General features: G+C 35.8%; 1 long non-coding RNA gene and 1 other non-coding gene across 2 annotated transcripts; one reads left to right on the top strand and one right to left on the bottom strand.

The window, feature by feature from the left end:
• Window positions 1–2,137: 2,137 nt before the first annotated feature.
• On the top strand, window positions 2,138–2,210 carry TRNAE-CUC. The gene has a single exon. It is a non-coding gene; the product is annotated as a tRNA-Glu (tRNA).
• A 5,312-nt stretch (window positions 2,211–7,522) lies between these two features.
• On the bottom strand, window positions 7,523–8,375 carry LOC119980648. The gene is made up of 2 exons (XR_005463924.1): window positions 8,033–8,375; window positions 7,523–7,675 (listed from the first exon to the last, which is right to left on the bottom strand). It is a non-coding gene; the product is annotated as an uncharacterized LOC119980648 (long non-coding RNA).
• Between the last annotated feature and the right edge of the window lie 5,650 nt (window positions 8,376–14,025).

Genomic DNA, 14,025 nt, shown 5'->3' with positions numbered 1-14,025 from the left:
ATTCCTATTTGTATTCTCTCTCAAAATCTTCACTCCTATTTGTATTCTATCTCACAAAATAAAAAATTAGAAAGCAAACAGGAGAGAGATCGATTTCTCCCCAGTACTCCCTGATCAATCACAGAGATTGACGTTGGCAATTGGCAAGTCACTCCTTTTCTCCCTCTGAGTCTTTGTCCCCAAGTCTCAAAGAAAGAAAAAAAGAGATGTACAATTCGATGGGGATAGAAAAGGAAATTTGTAACCACGCTTTCTTTTTCATATCAGGTCTGCAGCATAGCTGGGCACCAGGGCCCTGGATGCGCTAGCGATCGGCATATGCAATTACAGAGAAGGAATCATCGTTGATTTTGAGAGAATACAAACAAATATCATGGAATCACTATTGATTTTAACTATCGAACTCTCATCATCCGAGCTGACGGAACCAACTGGATTGATTTTGAGAGAGAGAGTGAAACAGGAGAGAGATGTGAACCGTTTTATCTAAATTGTTTTATTAAATAAAATAATAATCTTCATATCTAAATCTTATAATTTGACAGTTGAAATTGTGAACAGGCTTTTAAACGGTGCAGTAGTGCACCGACACCCTCTCAATGCTATTAAGTAGCATATATTGTATACCAAAATGGTGCTTATCTTATTCGTTTTCAGTGGGTTTTATTTCTACCCTAAGTTTGTATATGATATTTTTCACGTATTTAATTGACTTATTAGAAGGTTTCCATTCTCTACCTTCAATTTTAGTATATCGTGTTGGTATATTTTTAAATAAAATGGGAAATAAGTATTGTAAATGTACTCAATTATATTATCTATTATCATATTTAAATTGTCTATTGTAACTTATATAACCTCTCTAATTGAATGGGAAACATAAAGTCATACATTGAAAAATTAAGAGAGCTAACAACAATTAATAAGAGGGAATAAACTAATGGGTAATTGAGATGGGGTTGGATATGGATCCAACTCATGAGTGCAAGGGAGTGAAGAAAGAGGAGGGTATAAATTTTTGTGACTGTTACTCTTTCTCTAATATTCTCTGGACAGAGAAAAAAAAAGTGTTCTTTGTGGGGCTTCGAGCTAACAACTCTAGTGCAGGTTCGAGCTAACAATACGGCTAAGTCGGGCTATTGTATCCTAGAGGGGTCGAGCAAAGAGAATCATGGTGCGTCAGTTTTGAAGCAAAGAAGAACTATAGAGGGCTCGAATCTCCTTGAAAAGAACGAGATACCCGTGTCTCAGTTCGCTACGGTAGAGGTTTCAGTTCTTTATTTTTTTTACTCCTACACCATCATACTGTATACCTAAACTCCGATTTAGGCCATTTTCAGCTTTACAAACTAAGATGTGAATAGAGAAACAAGAGGGTTTAGGAGTTGAGTCAAGATCCAACTACCACACCTGATAAGATAATGTCCCACTCACTGAATCTGAACTTGACGGGTCAGAGACTTGAGAGAAAAAAGGAGCACTTGAACCATTGGTTCTTGAAGTCAATCTCCCCCACTATTAAATTATATATATCTCCTGCTCTGTCTAATTTTATTTTTTTTTATAAATTTTTTTGTGTACAAATGTTTTTGTTTTCTGAAATCATATATTGGAGGAGACGCGAGGTTTGCATCAGAAAAAGAATGAAAATGATGCTCAGAATGAAATAAGAAAAAGGAAAAAAATGTTGAGAAGAAAAAGCAGCTTTTGAAGCAGATGTTAAGGAAATCAAACATTAAATTAACTCTTTCTTTTTTAGTTCTTTTCCCAGCTGATGATTGTGGAGACTTATGAAAGAACACTGAACCCTGCTTTTCTTATCTTTTCTTTTCTTCTCCCATTTGCATCAAATACAAGTGCAACCCAATGAATCATTTCGATCAACAAAACCTTCACGAGTACAACAAATGGTATTTTAGTTCAGACCAACCTGAATCAGAAATCCTAAACCATGTTCAGTCTGAACTTCAAATGAAAATCAGGCTACTCTTAGAACCATATTGCAATCAAAGTGACAAATATACAGATCATATGAATAATCTACGAAAGTGTTAAGGGGATGATATTTCGAGATTCTCATGGTTTGAGACATGAGTCATTAATTCATTTTGTATAAGCGTAAATCGCAACCAGCAATTCCGTTGTAGTCTAGTTGGTTAGGATATTCGGCTCTCACCCGAAAGACCCGGGTTCAAGTCCCGGCAACGGAAATATTTTTTTTAATCCGTTTCTGAATCATCCTGATAATGGGCTTTGGGCTTAACTTAATAGAAGCCTAGTTGAGGCCCAAGACGAACTTTAACCTTCCCACAAATGTTTCTGAATCATCCTGATAATGGGTTCTGTGCTTAACTAGTAGAAGCCCTAGTTGAGGCCCAAGAAGAACTTAAACCTTCCCACAAATCAATTTGCGACATTGTGATTTGTGATTACAAGATAATCTTGTTAAGGTGTTTAGTTTTCAAAACGGAATTGTAATCCATTTTTGGTGTCTTCCAATGTAATACAATAAATGGATTACAAGGAATTACATTTGGGCCCATTTGGTTCGTTGTATTGCCATCGTAATAGGATTCTCATTACAAGTAATTGAATTGTGGTAATGTGATTATAAAGTAATCCTATTAAGGTGTTTGGTTTACGAAACGGAATTTTAATCCATCTTTCTTTAGTGTTTTCCAAGATAATCACATTAAAGTATTTGGTTGCTATACTATTATACTTCATTAGAATGTAATTTGAGTTTTTTTTTTTTTTTTTTCCAAAAGTATCATGACCATGGGATTTTGGATGATGCATGCTTTGTGCCCTATCTGTATGAGAGACGATGAAACTGTTTTGCATGTACTTTGGCAATGTCCGCGTCTTTTGATGTGTTTACTGCTGGCCCGAAATCCTTACAGAAGTTGAAAATCAAACTATCCATGCCAAGGTTAGTGCCTCAGCCTTGCAATCAGCTTCTTCATATTTGGATGTTATGGGTGGTGGCTTGTAGTGTATCCCATGTCTCCATGATGCTCAATCCCTTCAATCTGTACCAGCTAAGTGGTGCCCCCTACTGGTGATTTCGTCTAGCTAAACTGGGATGCTTCTCTTAATAACTTGAATAGTTGAATGGTTCTTCTGGATTTGGTGTTGTTCTTCGGGATAAGTTTGGCAATTTTCCGGGTACATTATAGCTCTCGCCCTGTTGTCTTGGATGTAGATGATGCTGAGCTTGAAGCTTTTTTGTTGGCTGTTCGATTTGATATTGCCCTGGGATATAACAATTAAGCTTGCCTTTGAGGGAGATTTGAAAGTAATTGTTGATCTTATCTCTCTTGGGACAAGGTATTTGAATAGTTGGAGGAGTGTTTTGGAGGAAGCTACATCTTCATTGAGTTCTGGAATTGAATGGAGTCTATCTCATGTTCAATGCTCCTTTAATTAATCAGTGTGCTCATGTTCTTGCGAAGGAGGCTACTCGTGTTGTTGAATCGGTGGTTTGGATGGACGAGCCTCCTCCTTTTTTGGCTAGTTGTCTGCTGGTGATAAAGCTGGTATTCATCCGACATGAAGCCTTCATTTGAGGACTATTGTTTCCAATGTTGGTGTCTAGAGCGTTGATGTTTCATATATTAGCTCTTATATTCAGTCCCTTTTGCCTATCTGGTATTCAACGATGTATCTTTAAGTTCAGTACAGTGGGTTCTTGTATTGTTTCTATCAATGAAATCAGGGTTAATACCCTTTAAAAAAATATATTTATAATACACATACATATATATATATACACACACGTATACAAAATTAGATGACTGAAGACTGATTGCAACTTTGCAACAGACCACATAAGGACGCAGGTTACTGTGTTAGGAGTCGTTTTTTTTTATCTGATGACTAACGGGATACCCGTCCACCCAAGGTTCGAGTCGAAACATTTGCATTAATGCATCATGGACACTCGGACAAGCGTGGGTTAGTGGCCGATTGGGTCTTGAGCCTCTAGGATCTGCAAGTGACTTGCTCAGAAGTTCGGCAGGGGTAGCTGGACTCCCCCCTTGGGGTTTACAATATAGGGCTCAGCACAAAGGACCAGGTCTTGTGGTGGTTCCCTAGTAGTTACAAAAAAAAAGTGATGATATAATTGCAATTGTTATTGAAATACCATAAAAAATCTGGTAATGTGATTTCTTATTTTTGTAAGACTTTCAATTGTCAGTAATCATATTACCATTACATTGTTGTCTTAAATATGTAATAAACATTGTAATGCAATAGGATTACCATTACCATCGCATTACGGTGCTAACCAAACCGACTCTAATGTGATTGATATACTTAATTACAATATAACTTGAGTTGTTTTTCTCAAAAGTATCATGTCCATAAATATCGTGTATAATATAATTTAATGGCTTTCAGTTACACATTTTCTCTAAAATAATATAATAATACAAAAATAATGTTCAACACACTTAAAAAAGATTGAGAGTTAAGCATATATTTTATGTTAAACTAATAGTTTTATCTTAAAAACTTATATACACATATCTCTTACTAAGTCTACAAATATGTCATTTATTATCTGCACACCTTATCTGAATACTTTCATATTTATCCATATTTATGATACATATATACACACACATATACAAAATTACATGAGTCATTGCAATTTTGCGACAGAGGTGAGATACACGAAAAGAATGGGTTACTCTGTTTTTTTTTCTTTTTCAAATGGTGGTTTAATTGTAATTGTAATTGAAATACCATAAAAATCTGGTATTGTGGTTCCTTATTTTTGTAAAGCCTTCAATTACCAGTAATCACATTACAAACAATGTAATACAATATGGTTACAATTACCATTGCAATACGGTGCAAACCAAATGAAGCGATGGTAACGGGTTGAGTACCCTTCCAATAATAGGGAATAGTAAAACCATTTCCATGTAAGATATCATATATCAAAATTGTTTAAAAATCATTTAAATTTTTAAATAACATATTTTCTTTAAATCAATTATCCTTTCTAGCCTCCTGGGCATATGGGGTCAGATTTATATAGTAAGCGAAAAAAATTATATAATAAAAATATTTTGTATGGGTCTGAGGGCAGCACGCACTCCAAATTTTTTTAAGTTATTTATTAATTATGTCTTCAAAAGTATGAAAAACAATACTAAAAATCAAAATATTATAGGACATAGGTAAGTAATAATTGATAATTGATGTACAAATATTGTTGACATTTTTTTATATTTTGAAAGTGAATTATCAAGCCTTTTATAAGAACTCTATCAAAGAATAAGTTATACACCTTTAAAATACAATACTAATTATCATTTACAAGATTGGACTAATCCCATTTATTATCCCTTTTATATTTCTTATGGACATATGGTCATGGCCGAGTAAAATATTAAGATACAAGTGGGGCCAAAATAAAAATATTTGTGGGGTCAAAATCAAATTTGTTATATATAAATATATGTGTATATATATATATATATATATATATGAAGAAAAAAAATCATCTTCGTAACATCTATGCGAAGGTAAGGTCTGCATACATCTCGCATGTCTCTGAGCCCACCCATTACGAGATATTTGTGTACAAGAATGGTTCACCTATCTCACTAACATATATATTTGAAAAGGTTCCAAAACAACAGCAAAAGGTACAAAGAATCTATTAATATGCTTATATAGAGATGAGAAAAAAAAAAGAAAAAGAAAAAAGAAGTAAAATAATATATGAAGGAATGCAGAATATATCTCTTAATACTATTTCTTCCACAGTTGAAGAAGCTTTCTTCTTCTTGCAAGATATCTACTCTGCCAGAAACTCGGAGAAGATACTAGGAGTTTTCTTTTGTATAGACTATAGACGAGGAGCCGTTGCTTAGTGGGATGGGCTTTTACTTATGTTTCCTTTGCTATCAATCAAAGCCGGCCATGCTCAAACCTAGATCCAAAAAGGCCAAAAACTAGCAATATTGAGAGTATAGAAAGTCAATATTTTAATATTTTAGAGATTAGAAAATTATTAAGAACGTCATAAAAAATGTCAAAGAAGATAAAGAGTTTTTTTTTTGGGGCGTTGCCGCCCCGTTTTGCAGGCGGTAATGCCCTACTTTTTATCCCGTTGGTGGGGTGAGTTGGGAAAGCGGGCCCGCTAACAGGTCAATCCCAACTAACGCCCCACCAAACAGAGCCAAAGTTAAAGATGATAGGTCTGGTTTATATTGGAGTCTGTCTCGTGCAAAGATGTACTCAAAGCTAGGGGTGTGAATCGGTCGGTTTGGTCGGTTATTTTACATTGGGACACCCGGACAGAAATTTCGGTTTTTTTAGATATAGAAAACCGATAACCAACGGTCACGCTTAACTTGACATGAAAACCGCCCAACGGTTTTCGGTTATTATGGTCGGTTTTTCGGTTTTTTGGTTATTGGTCAAATATTTGGGCTTGATACACTAACTTAGTATACTAGCTAAATATGTGAAAAATTAAATAGCCATTTGGCCCTTGCCCATAAGGCATATGTTGCACATCCAATATCCATAATTCAAAGAAGTAAAGAAAGATTGAAAGACTAAAGTAAAAAACGAGTTTAAGGTCTAAGGACCACACTTGGGCCATTGATTCAAAATTCAATGGTCCAAATTACAATTATCATTATAATATATTTAAGTCATTAGTAATAAGAAATTATTAAGAATAAAAGATTATAATTTTATAAGTAAACTTGTAAATTTGTACATTTGTAAAACTTTAACTTACTTAACTATATTATATATTTAATATTTATAAATATATAATTTCGGTCGGTTCGGTCGTTTGGTCGGTTTGTCTTGATAAATAAAAAACCGACCGAATTTTCGGTTTTTTTAACCTAACATAACCGATCAATTCGGTTTTCACTTACATGTATTATATGAACCTCCCAATCGGTTGGTTCGGTCGGGCGGTTCGGTTTTTTCGGTTAATTTTCACAGCCCTACTCAAAGCGACAAATACATTGCATAATTTTCTCTTTGAACACTACACGAGCTTTCTAATGCACTAATAAGAAAAGTTAGAGAGGAGATCTAAGGAGAAATCAATTTCAAGAAAACAAATAATATTGGAATCATATTTTACGATGGTCTCCTAGTTGAGTCGTGAATATATATAATTTTAATGTATGAGGAGACTATTAATTTATATATCAAGTAGGACCTATGGTTTTTTTAAAAAAAATGTATTATCTTATAGCACGTTAACCCAAGTCGACACCTGTCAAAAATATTATTTAATCGAAATTATTAATTTGTGGAGTATCAATTTATTGAGGTTATATTGTATGTAGTTGTTGAATGTCATGTTGTCAATATTTAGGTAAAATAGAGAATTTGTTTAAAACTCTATGTTAGTGTCTTAGTTTAAATAAATAAGCTCAATTAACCGTAATAAATTCAATATTCAGTGTTCGAAATCGAACGGTTATAAATTTCTGGAAATCTAAACAGCTATTAAAGGGATGGGACGGGGATATGACAGAATATGGGTGCGACTGAAAATGGTCCCGCAACTTCATTATGAGTATGACTGAAAATTTTTCAACACCATTGTTGCAGTCTTTCTCAACAAAAGAAAAGCACCATTGTTGCAGGGTCTTCAGTCCACAGCTTTTCCTGCCGGAGAAACCTGGATACTATTATCTCACATAAGAAGCCTCCACAGTTTTTTACATACGAGCCCAATCAGCACTGAAACTATATATAATAATAATAACAGACAGTAGGGAAATTTTTTTGAAATTCTTTCTCTTCCAATTATCAAATACAGCATAAGTAATTCCTATTTATTTCTTATGGTCTCAATCAACTCCTGGAAAAAAAAAAAAACAAAAAAAACAGAGAAGCAAAACTTCGATGAGAAAATCAATTCGGAAAAGATAACTCCTCAACCCCTAATGAATACCCAAAAAATCCGACAGACATAACCACTAGTTCCCACAGATAAACAAGGTGGTAATAAAAGTATTTGTCGTGAGAATTATACCTTCTCAAGCTTTTCCTCCGAAGATTCGTGGAAGACCTGCACCGCACCGTTCAACGTCGGAGGATTTACTCGAACTAGATTGGATATTCATATCCCTCAGATAACACAGTGTTCATTCCCTTCCTAAAATGGCTCAAATTCATATTCATATAGAGATAGAAGGGAGATTCAGATTCCATTTTAGGAAGAGGAATGAACAGCGTGATAGAGAGACTGATTTGTGGATAGGTTTGAAAGAGAGGCGGTGTTTCTTTTTTGGGTTTTAGGGTTATCTCGCACCGCTATTTATTTATGGGGCTCATCCTATTTTGGCAATCCCACTTGCTGCTATCTTCTTCAATTCGCTGTCAGATTCCAAAAATAAAGGCTACAACTTTCCACACGCTTGTTGCTTGCTACTTCCAAAAACAGCACACGACTTCTGTTTTAGGTTCATTTGGTAACTTGGGTTGTTATTACTTCCAAAAACAGCACATGACTTCAGTTTTGGGTTCATTTGGTAACTTGGGCTTTCAGCCTAACACATCTCAAAAGTATGGATGTAGATCGAGCGTTAAACCCGGACCGATCCGATACTTACTGGGCTGGACCAAAACTATTATTATTGGCCCCATAAACACATAACAAGACCGGGTACCGGGTCTAATTTTTAGTATTTTCATGTAAAAAAAACAAACGTTGAATAATACAGTATAGTTACTTTATTAATTCAGCAGTGTTAGGTAGCTCATATAGTGGTAGTTTAATGAAGCTCCAATATCTTAAACGAAATTTTAAAACGTTTTAACTCTTAAAATACATGTTAGATTTTAAAAAAAATTACGTATTCAGAATCAGTACGTAAAACTCTTTATAACAGGATTCATTGTCAATAAATTTTATTGGATAAATCTTAATTCCACTGTTTTTTTCAATGGAATTTCTTAATTCCGTTGTTTTTTCAATGGAATTTAAAAAAACAAATGAATTCAGAATTACAACAATAAATTTTACACTGTACTTTAAAAAACAATAGAATCTATATTAAAACAATAAATTTTCGACAATGAATTCTAGGATAAAAGAGTGAAATAAAATTATTCTATTAATTAAATCAATGGAATAAATCTGTTGAGCTCCCATGGACTAACAAACTAATAGGCTATATGTTATTTTCTTTACTAACTAGGGCTTCGTCTCTTTGTCGCACATCCAGTCATGGATTCTCTTCTCCAAGCCCACGACCCATCTCTATTCCACATTGACGTCATCACCATCGTCTCCATCAACATGTATTTCCTATGCCATCAGTCCATTTTGGCTAAAGTACTGGCCTATATATGGCCTCGTCCATAACGACTGGAATGCTATCCCATGGCAAGTCCATGTTTCATTAGCAAGTACGACTATTCGGTTTACACTTTGTTCGTTCTATATCACACCACGCATGTCGGGCTAGGCCTTTCGCATGAACATCCAACTACTTCAACTCTTACTCGACATGCTCGCATCTTATCTCGACTCTAACCTCATGTCAATCTTATCATTGTATATTCATCTTGAGTTTACCTCGGAATTCGCACTTACCTCTTCACTAGTCATAGTTGTTGCCTTGAACAAGGGATGCACTATTCAAACCCCCATCCCTATAACTCTATACAAACTTTTCCTATCTCATCTCATCAATCAATCAATCACATTGAGAATCTCAAAAAACTTGCATCAAGACAAATGTGAGAAAGGAATCCCACGCCATCCCTTTTTTTTTTTCTTTTTTTTGCATGGAAATCTGTGATAGTTTGTAACTATATTATATATTATTGTGAATTGTATTGATTGCTTCCTCAAAAAAAAACACAAAAAAGAAAAGAATTGCATTTGATCCACCGTTATAAGTTATCTCAATTATTTGAGCGGTAAATATGCAACACGAACTCACCTCATGGGAATCTTATATATTCAGACCCCCACCTATAACTCTATAACCCAGCTCCAATTGCCTCCTTTTTTTGTCTTTTTTTGATAATTCATGGTCAATAAACGTGAGACCACTATGCTCCAACAAGCGTGAGATTCCTCTGCTTCCATTATAGTGCAACCCACACCTCCCATATACACCTATATATATCTCCCATTTTTCCTTGCATCTCTTGGAATTCCTCTTGTAACCCAACCTTGCCTTCCTACTGAAATCTCTTCCCAAAATGGGCCTTTAGGACCCATCTCTTGTTACCTTGAATCGAGCCTACTTCTTAGATTAATTAGTGCAAGTATCTCCGCCTTTAGCCATCTCGACGAGATCGGTTCGTAGCTCCCACTTCCACTAAATTGCAGCCGAGATCTATTGTGGATATGGATTACTTCAGCGATCTTTTCGACTATCATTTGCCAAGCAATTTAAGTGAACATGTAAATTCATATACTGATTTAATAATTTTAAGTAAATATTTTTATTTAGTGTATTTGTTATTTAGTTTATTTTTTATTTGGTAAGGTGATTTTATCTCAGTCGAAATAAAGCAAGAAGACGAACATGCAAATGAGATGACAGATAATATCAAAGTTGACGATAGATGTGAATTTGAAACTGATATGGTATAATGTTTTAGTCTATCAAAATATGAGCTCTTTTGTTATGTTGAATGAATATTCGTAAGTTTCTAATAAGATCTAACACATTATCAGGTGTTCAAATCACGACAATCGTTGATCGATTGGGTTCAACAAACTGGACGCAAATTGGGATATATCATCGTCATTTATAGATCAGATATTGGTGGGCTCGGTAAAAAACACAGATTACAATTCAAATGTGATCTCGGTGGCAATTATCAAAGCAAGAAACCCTCACTGAAGCAGGCTGACACCAAAAAAATAGAATGTCCGTTCAAATTAAGAGAGAGGAAAATGAAGCACGAAGATGATTGGATGGTGGAGGTAGTGTGTGCGAAGCATAATCATGATCCAGCATCATATATGGAGGGACATCCATACCCCGGTCGGCTTTCTAAAGTTGAAATTCAAATTATGGTTGACATGTCTGCGCGAAATTCCAAGTCAAGGACATATTGACGGAGTTGAAAAAGCGAGATCCAAACAACTTGAGCACCATCAGAACTATATACAATGCACACAAGAAGTACAAGACCGTTGAGAGATCGGGTCAATCACAAAAGCAATCTGTGTTCTCATTCCTCAATGACCATGAATACTTTTTCGATTATCGGGCAAACCATACAACCAATGAGCTTGAAGATTTATTCTTTGCACATCCTGGCTCGCTAGATCGATTGCGTGCATTCCCGAACGTGTTGTTGATGGATGCGACATATCAGACCAATAGGTACGGGTTGTCTCTCGTAGAAATTGTTGGTGTTACTTCAACGAGTCAGACTTTTTGCATAATGTTTGCATATTTAAACTCAGAAAAAGAGGCCAGTTATACATGGGTTTTGGAATGTTTGCAATCCGCAATGCATGGATGTACTAGCCCACGAGTTATCATTACAGATAGAGAGTTGGGACTAATGAAAGCGTGTGCTCAGGTATTTCCAGAGGCTTCGAAACTACTCTGTAGATAGCACATCTATCAAAGTATTTTAACCAAATGCAAACCATCAATGCAAGACAATAGAGCATGGAATGCATTCTACCACATGTGGGCTACGGTGATCGAGTCTGAAAATGAGAGCGCGTACATAAGTAATATGGAACGCCTTGAAGTAGTCTTACAGAAGTTCCCGGTAGTGATAAAATATCTGAAAGATGTATGGCTGACACCATATAAGAAGATGTTTGTATCCGCCTGGACCGACATATATCTGCATTTCAAGAACCACACGACTAATAGGGTCGAGAGTCAACATGCTAAGCTAAAAAGATATTTGAGCTCGTCACAGCCAGACTTGGAGAGATCCATGTCATGGCTAAGCTAAAAAGATATTTGAGCTCATCACAGTCAGACTTGGAGAGATCCATGTCATGGATCCATGAGGTTATCTTTTCTCAGGATACAGCTATCAAAGCTAGCATTGAGAGAAGTCGAACGATCCTCCAACACCGATTCAATATACAGTACCTTCAGGATTTATGTGGTTTTGTTTCAATCGAGGCGTTGAATCTAATGTTGATCGAATTTGAGTGATTGAAAGATGTTGAACAAATTGCTTACAAATGCGGATGTCACCTTCGTAGGAGTTACGGACTACCGTGTGCTCACGAACAAGCCATGTACGTGAGCAAGGGTCATACTGTACCGCTTGATGCCATTGATAGATTTTGGAGAAAGCTTGATCTTTTGCCTTGTCAGACGCATGAGGATGCTGACATCGACTGTAGCGCTGATGTACAAATGTTCACAGAACATTTCAAGCTGCAGACAAGACATGTTAAACTCAGTTGGCTAAGGAAATTGAGGGAAATATTCAGACCTGCAACAATTTCTCTTCGTGAACCGGCTGTGAAGACCAACACTAGAGGGCGTCCGTCCACAAAGAAAAAGGTAGCCACCACCACCTGTAACAATCCAACTGCATTTGTTGTTGATGGGACCGATTTTGTTCAGCCTCGGGAGTCTCACAGACATAGTTCCTCATCCGGACGCCCCGAATCTAAGATTTTTTAGTACGATTTTTTCCAATCTTATGAACCAGAGAGACACAGTTGCTCCTCAATTTACAATACTCAGTCTCTCTCTACACAGGAAAGTTCGATGCTAAGAAAGGAAAACTACTCTTTACGATCCTATATTGATCAGTTTCCAGCTATACTGCATCCTTACATTAGGGACGTACAAGATGTAAAAGCTGATGAAAATTGCGGCTTTCGATCGATAACTGTGTGTCTTGGTCATGGGGAAGATGAATGGCCCAATGTTCGATATAACCTGATGGCAGAGTTGAACGCATTTTGGAAACAATATGTTGATATACTTGGCGGTGAAGAGAGGGCATACAGTGTTAAACACTCAATGAACTTTTTTCGAGATGATGTTGCAGCACCATTTAAGCACTGGATGACAATGCCAGACATGGGTCTATTGATTGCTTCTGCATACAATGTGATATTGCATGTTCTTCATCATGCAGAGAGTTGGACATATCTACCACTACGTACAGCTCCTCCATCACCCTATCAGCGCGTTGCCATCGCTATAGGACACGTAAATGGTAATTACTACGTCAAAGTTGGTTTGACAAGGAATTATCCAATGCCACCCGTCACACCTGAATGGGTTCACTGTGGGCATACTTGCGCAGCTGCATGGGCGACTCCGTATGAGGAACGATTAAATGCGTATATGCACTTATATGGATTCATCAAATCTTCATCCGAAACTTTTATTCATGTGCTTGACTAAATTATTGTCTATGTCTTACAAAATTATGAAATTAATATCAAAAAAATATAATTTCTCTTTTCTTTACACAGAAATTAAAAAGAAAAATAATAATTAAAAAAAACCAAACATATTAATCAAAATCAAAGCATTTAAATTAATAAATGTATATGTGTATATATATATGTTTAGTATATGTATATGTATGTATATATATATGTGTGTGTGAGATGGGACATGACATATACTCAAAAAAAAAAAAAAAAAAGAGGGACATGACATGACAGTCTAGGGGAGGGGTTTAAAATGGAGGGGGTTCATTTATCCAAACCCCTTGAACATATCTCCTGCAAATCCTTTGTTTCAAAATTTTTTCTAACAAAAGTAAATGACTATCATCATGTGGGTGTTTGACAGTGTGTTCGCACTGCGTTCAGTTGCACCGCACCACTGTTTGTTGTGACACGCCAAACAGCTTTTGCGTTCCAACTCACCTCACAGCACCATAACTTTTTACCTCACAGCACCTCACCACACCTCACAGCACTCCCAAACGCTTACAATATATGTTGAATTGTCCTACGTAATCAAATTAGGTCAATTATTTTATTTTAGATTAATGTACAATGTAAACATTAAGTGATTTTATATTAATATTATTAGTCATCTAATATAA

The sequence above is a fragment of the Tripterygium wilfordii genome, chromosome 16, assembly GCF_013401445.1.
Source record: "Tripterygium wilfordii isolate XIE 37 chromosome 16, ASM1340144v1, whole genome shotgun sequence".
Taxonomy (NCBI): domain Eukaryota; kingdom Viridiplantae; phylum Streptophyta; class Magnoliopsida; order Celastrales; family Celastraceae; genus Tripterygium; species Tripterygium wilfordii.
This window is presented reverse-complemented; position numbering and strand designations above follow the sequence as displayed.